This window comes from Meleagris gallopavo, chromosome 6 (assembly GCF_000146605.3).
Source record: "Meleagris gallopavo isolate NT-WF06-2002-E0010 breed Aviagen turkey brand Nicholas breeding stock chromosome 6, Turkey_5.1, whole genome shotgun sequence".
Lineage (NCBI taxonomy): Eukaryota > Metazoa > Chordata > Aves > Galliformes > Phasianidae > Meleagris > Meleagris gallopavo.
In genome coordinates, this window is record NC_015016.2 from 39,846,789 (window position 1) to 39,852,788 (window position 6,000).

The 6,000-nt window shown below is 44.9% G+C and overlaps 1 protein-coding gene across 3 annotated transcripts in view; it reads left to right on the forward strand.

Moving 5' to 3' along the window:
• The window catches only part of POMGNT2 (protein O-linked mannose N-acetylglucosaminyltransferase 2 (beta 1,4-)), a 29,700-nt gene that overhangs the window by 21,060 nt on the left and 2,640 nt on the right, over positions 1–6,000 (forward strand). The window lies entirely within an intron of this gene.

A 6,000-nucleotide genomic window follows, 5' to 3' on the forward strand; every position in this document is an offset into this window, starting at 1 on the left:
ATCAGACTTCATTAATGCTATTTGTAGCTTTAACTACCACATTTGTTCCCTTCAGGAATCTGCTCTTTTCCTGTTTAAAAAGTCAGCCTTTCTACACTTGGCTGCTTTTTACAAAGAAAATGTTTCAGGATATCAATCATTCAGTGTACCATCCTTTCTTTAATGTGATATGTACTGTGAAAGATATATGTATCTCATTAAACAAATACAGTGAATAAGATGATAACAGCCTCTTGGGCTGTGGGGATTGACTTGCTGATGGTTCCGCAGGAAATCTATGACAGAGCTGAGGATAAAAGCCAGTTCATTCTTGGCTGTCAAATCCCAACTCCCCCTCCTTCCAATCGGGAGAGTTGCCTTCTAGCAACTTCTGCTTTCAGTATGAATGAAGTAGGTATTTAAAAACTGCATGTATTATATTACATATACTGCATCCTTTGCTAAGCCTCTTGCATCACGGATGGGAGAAAGAGCGGAAGACATTTTGCAGGGGGAGTGTGAAATGTCATGTTGGCACTCCTTACTTTTCTTGTGCTGGTCTTGGAAAGCTAGCCTAGCAAAAGCTGGATCTGAGGGAAGGGAGCGGTAATGGAGAGACTGCCCTCAGTGAGGGGATGTCTGCCCCCACCGCATCCACTGGGTTGCCATAGGGGACAGGGTCCAGTGCCCATTCACTGCCCACACGTCTCTGTCCAGACTTCTTCCCTAACCCATGGCAGGAGCACCCAAATCCGCTCCCAGATTTTTTCTTGGACGCCGGTAGCTTTGGAAAATTAAGCACTGTCTTGGCAAGTGCTTGGATAGTTAGTAAGAAGAGCTTCATAAGGCTTTAGTAAGACACAGGCAGAACCTGTCGTTTGGTCATGTCCCGCAGGACTTGGAGGTCCCTCCACAGACCTGCTGTTGATCCTTGTCCTCTGTAATCAGGCTGTTGTTTGCTGCTTTGGGGTCTTAGTGGTGAATATTTGTGGCATTTGGGATTTTTGTTGTGTTGGATTTTGTAGTTTCTCTCCCAACTGCTCACCTAAATAGTAATTATGGAAATGAGCAAGAGGTTTAAAACATTGTCCATCATTTTAATATCTTTAAAGTAGTGATTCATCCTGCCCTAGCTTCATAATTAAAAATAACAGCACAACTCATCTCTTAAGTGAATCCAAACAGTCCTTTATGCCAACTGCATATTAGTAGAAACTCCTCTCTCCAATTCCTCCCACTCTGCTCTCCTCTACGTGTTAATAAGAGAGGAACAGCTTCTGCATCCATGCTTCTTGTTTTCGCACCTCCTGGAGATGGTTAGCACATCAGATGACCAGCAGTTAAAAGGCAGAATCAGAGAATCACAGATTCATTAAGATTGGAGAAGAGCTCTAAGATCACTTAGTTCAATTACCATCCCACCCCCACCATGCCACTGACCATGTTCCTCAGTGCCACATCCACACGATTCTTGAACACCTCCAGGGACAGTGACTGCACCACCTCCCTGGGCTGCCCGTGCCTCACAGCTTCATTGTCCTGCTCTGGATACACTTCAGGGCCTCAATGTCCTTCTTGCAGTGAGGGGCTCAACAGTCAGAATGCTGAACACAGCATTCAAGGTGCAGCCTCACCATGGCCCTGTACAGAGGAATGATCGCCTCCCAGCTCCTACTGGCCGCATTTCTGATACAAGCCAGGATGCTGTTGGCCTTCTTCGCTGCCTGAGCACACTGCTGGCTCATGTGCAGCTGGCTGTCCTTTAGCACACCCAGATCCTTTTCATCCGTGCAGCTTTCCAGCCACTCTCCCCATGCCTATAGTGTTGCTGTGGGGTTGCTTTGACCAACATACAGACCCAACACTTGGTCTTGTTAAAGCTCATACAGTTGGCCTCAGCCCATTGATCCAGCCTGTCCAGATCCTTTGTAGGGCCTTCCTACCTTCAGGGAGATGAGCACTTCTGAACACTCCTGAGAATACCACTGACATGCAAGTGTCACACTTAGTGAACCCACCAGATGCATGCTCTAGAATCTTTACTTGCTCACCAGTGCTCAGTGCTACAGGAGGAGTAACTTGGCAAAGAGGATGACGCTGAGAGACGGAGAATGGGGTGAGCTCTTACAGCACAGGGTTAGTATGTGGGCAGCTGGAGGTGTGACCAGACCAGGTGCTGGCACATACGCAGAAAGAAACGGAGCACGGAGGGCTTTGAGTTTAGGGAAGGCAATAGCGTGTCTGGCCAAGTGCCTGTGTTTCAGTTTTCAAAATGTTCGCCAGTGACACTGTGGGAGGCAAGTTACAGCCCTAGACCCTTTTTTTTGAGGGAGGTTTAGTAACAAAAGTAGCTTTTATAGTGAAGCAGCTACATTTACGAGGAAGACTAAATGCTTTCTGCTGTTTTAGAGTTGCGTGCTGCCTACTGGGTAGGTTCCCCATGCCTGAACAACTGCAGTTGGTAGCACTTACCTGATGAATTTCAGCCTCAGGGGATGTGGAGAGTAATTGCTTGCCTTTGCCTCCCTGATGCAGCCCCTCCTAGGTGTGCAGGAGCAAACAGGTGGCATGGTGTGCTGCTGCTGCTGTTCTGTTGCTCCCTGAGGGACCAGAGGTTTTATTCTCCATGGTGTACACTGCAAGTATCAAATAAAAACTAGTGGATGATAAAATGTGAGAAAACAGGCAGATTCAAGACTGTTCCCTGAGTACCTGTGAAATTCTTTTCAGTTCTGCCTATGACAGCCCATTGCTGTCCATTTTCCCTTGTTCATTTCCATCAAAAGCAGCTCTCAGCTAAGCAGCATGAACCAGGATTTACAAATCAGCAGCTAGAAGCAAGAATAAAGATGAATTCCTTCAGCACTGCTAGCTTGTAATATTCATTCCTGACACTTGGTCAGATAAAGCACATACACTTGTTTTAGCTAAGATGCAAGGAAGTGGAAGAGCTGCAGCCAGGAAAGAGATGGAGGAGGGCTAGCAGGTGTTTCTTATTAAAAAGCTGAGTAGTTCACTTGTAGCCATTTAGCAGGTATTGCCTTAGTAGAGTCTGAAATGAAAATTGCTAACCTCTGAACATCAGCCGCATCCATCGGGCTGCATCTCTGAAGTGCCTCTTATGCCCTTTCTCTGGGGATGAAGGGGAGAGAACAAATCAGTCAGGGTGAAACATTAGAATAGGCTGTATGGCTCAATGGATTTGTAATGGTTGCTGGAGCTCTCCACCCCCGAGATGCCCATGAAATGCAGGTGCTGTCAGTGATGTGTTATGACTGTTGGTTTCTAATGGCTCTGAAACACCCTCCAACACACACTCCCTGCCAGACTGCAGTAATAAAAGGGCTGTGTGGTGTTCTCCTCTGCCAAGTTCTTGCAACTCTTGTTGTCTCCACAAAGCTGTTTGGACTTGGTCCTTTCTTTGGTAATGCTGCAGAAGCCATTGAAAGCAGCACACTCTCAGTAGCTGAGGTGTGTAGTGGAGATGTCATGTGGAGAGTTGGGTGATATCAGAATGTCATTCAGCTATAGTGAAGAAGAAAAATGAAGCTTTGGAAATCTCACTAAACCACTAAAATAATATAAGAACTGTTCCCATCAAACACATAAGAAGGGTAAGATGGTTCTTTTCCTGAGAATTGATTTCATTGCATTAGTTGAGTCTGAAAGCACACCAAGTGATGCACTGCTGTCCTCAGTAGGTTTCCATTCAAGGCTGGCCATGGAACAGCCATAGGTGATAGCTGCAGAGCCGACAGGAGCATCAGTCATCCCCTGTTGTGGAGATAAGTTTGAGAGATGATGTGACAGCCATTGTTTGTCTGTGCAGGATATCTGAAGCATGTGGGACAAGACCAGATTTAAATTGCTGCCAAGGAAATTAAGGTTGAGAGTTAGGACAGAATTTATGGTAATCCTTCATGCCATTAGTGCTACAGGCTGGCTGAAAAGCTGAAAGAGTATTAAGAAGAGGAGCGTCTTTTGGGAGTGGTATAGGGGGATGATCATGCCTTGATAATTAGATGATCATTCAGTGTGCTTTCTGCCTTCCTTTATAATGGCTGAAGTCAAAATAGCACCTTTTTAATTTGCTGTTTGCTTTTAGGGAGTTGCAAACAAGCCAGTTTTTCAGACTACTTGCCAAAGGAGGTGGGCTTCATTTCTATTTCCTTTGAGTCATTAAAGCTGCTCCAAAATGAATTTGTTGCTAAGGTCCCCAGAGACTACCTCTAGGATCCGCGTGACTTACAGCTAGCACTTGCTTCCAAGCATTATTCAGTCTCTCAGGTATTTTCTGTTCTTAGTTAGGACAGGGATCCTGCAAGCTGTAGGGATCCCACAGGCTATGGGGATTCTTTTTAACCTTATTGAATTCCATGAAGGGTTCTCCATTCATTTCCAAGCTGCATGAATCAGATTGTAAGATCAAGCATTTAAGCTGCAGTATCTCTTTTCAAAAGAACTCCCTTGGCAGTAGAGAAGTGTTTGCGTATGTCCTAAATGTGCCTTGCTGTCTTCCTCCACTCTGGCATATAAGAAAAGTGTCTCTGCATTAAAATGCTAAGAGAACATTGCTTGGGATGTTGTAGCATGTGTTTGAGCTATTGCTTTTTTTCCCTCTCTACAAACTTGCATCAAAGGGAGTTTAAATTGCACTCTTTAAAAACTGCAATTAGAAACAGACTAATCAGGTATATAGCAATGAGAAATTTATCTTCCTATAGTTCCTCATGAGTCATGACCACTATTATCTACAGGCTGACTAGCAGTGAACCTTGATGCATAATGAAGATCGGAGCCCATAAATACTGTAGGTGAATCAATATCTCAATTGAAGTTCACAGTTGAAAATATAATCAATGCTGATATAAGCCAGTAGCATTTCTGCTTAGAAAGAAAACAATGGCTTCCTGTTTTCTTAAGGAAAAGAAACAGGGAGGCCACATAGCAGCACAGAGGAGACTCTTGGGCTGGAATGGGAAGGCACTGGGAAGTGCTGGAAACATTTGTAATGTATTACTTACCTTTGTGCAAGGATCAGCTGTGCTGGTGCAAGTCAGACATTCTCAGTCAGTGAAGGTTTGATTATGTCAATAAAACATCAGTTCCTTGTTTAAAGAGGGTGGCCCTCTTCTCTCCTATGCCATTGCTTCTTCTGGAAAATGTTGGCAGCTACCAGCCTGTGGTCCTGCCAAAGAAATGGCAGACTTGATAAGTCTCCCACAGGGCAGCTGGTACAGTAGCATATCATGGGATCATAGCATCATTAAGACTGGAAAAGATCTCTTCACATCACCTATTCCAACTGTCCACCTACCACCAATACTGCCTACTGAGCCACATCCCTAAGTACTACATCTGCCCTTTCCTTAAACACCTCCAGGGACAGTGACTGCACCACCTCCGTGAGCAGTACATTGCAGTGCTTCATCACTCTTTCTGAGAATAAATGTTTTCTAATACCCAACCTGAACCCCCCCGATGCAATTTGAAGCCATTCCCTCCCTTCCTATCGCTGTTACCTGGGAGCAGAGGCTGATCCCCACCTCACCACAGCCTCCTTTCAGGCAGCTGTAGAGAGCGATCAGGTCTCCCCTGAGCCTCCTCTTCTTCAGACTGAACAATCCCAGATCCCTCAGCTGCTCCCCATAAAACTTGTGCTCCAGACTCCTCACAGCTTAATTACCCTTAATTATCCTTCTCTGGTCCTCCTTCACCCCCCAGTAACAGAGCATTATGTTCACCAGTTCACGCTTCATATTGGAATAGAAAGTATCAAAATCGATTTTTGATACTTTCCTTGTTGTGTTATTATCTGTTATTAATTACATTTAAGGTGAGGGACTGAGTGGCCATGACCTGTCACAGTGGCCAATGACTGTGATGCTGCCTTTCCTCTTGCTGTTGGACTGGTCTGCAAAAAACAGAATAAGCCAAAGTCCCAGGGAAAGTAACCTTTTCTCTAACAAAGCTTCATAGAGCTCATCCTCAACCTTGTGTTTTTTTTGGTTTTTTTTTTTG